Source organism: Meleagris gallopavo, unplaced genomic scaffold, assembly GCF_000146605.3.
Source record: "Meleagris gallopavo isolate NT-WF06-2002-E0010 breed Aviagen turkey brand Nicholas breeding stock unplaced genomic scaffold, Turkey_5.1 ChrUn_random_7180001960318, whole genome shotgun sequence".
Taxonomy (NCBI): Eukaryota; Metazoa; Chordata; class Aves; order Galliformes; family Phasianidae; genus Meleagris; species Meleagris gallopavo.
In genome coordinates, this window is record NW_011220038.1 from 1 (window position 1) to 541 (window position 541).

Below are 541 nucleotides of genomic sequence, written 5' to 3' on the forward strand. Positions count from 1 at the left end.
AGTAACAAACCTACTTATTTCCAACGTCTTCTCCAGAGACCCGATTCCCATCCACAATTGTAAATGAACCAATACCTTGGTGGGAAAAAAGAAAAAGTGTGACTAACCAGACACTATGTGAACCTACCAGCTACATCACCAAGCACGTACAACTGCTATTTACTCACCAGGTAGCACCAGATTTTTGAGTATTTCAGTTCCTGTGGCCGTTGCATTTATCACACAAACATGGGCTGACTCTAAAGCTTCTTGCCCATGGTCACCCCACAGTCTATATTGGAATAAAAACATAAACATTCTGCAAGTGTTTCATTTCTGTTGGTAAAGTGAATACAAAGAAATGAATAAACAAAATTAAAAAAAAAAACACATAGAACAAAATGAAAGGCTGGCACACTACTTCCCATTAGCCATTGAGAAGGGCTAACCAGCACCAACTAAAATAAGCTTTCACTTTGAAAACTCACTGTGACAAACCTGATTATCTCTTAAAGAACAAACTCATTTAGTGGCATTTCATTTTCTCCATCCTTACTCCCTA

At 38.1% G+C, this 541-nt stretch overlaps 1 long non-coding RNA gene across 1 annotated transcript; it reads right to left on the minus strand.

Annotated features, from left to right (window-relative positions):
* Positions 1-3: 3 nt before the first annotated feature.
* On the minus strand, positions 4-337 carry LOC104917260. The gene is made up of 2 exons (XR_796812.2): positions 168-337; positions 4-75 (listed from the first exon to the last, which is right to left on the minus strand). It is a non-coding gene; the product is annotated as an uncharacterized LOC104917260 (long non-coding RNA).
* Positions 338-541: the final 204 nt, after the last annotated feature.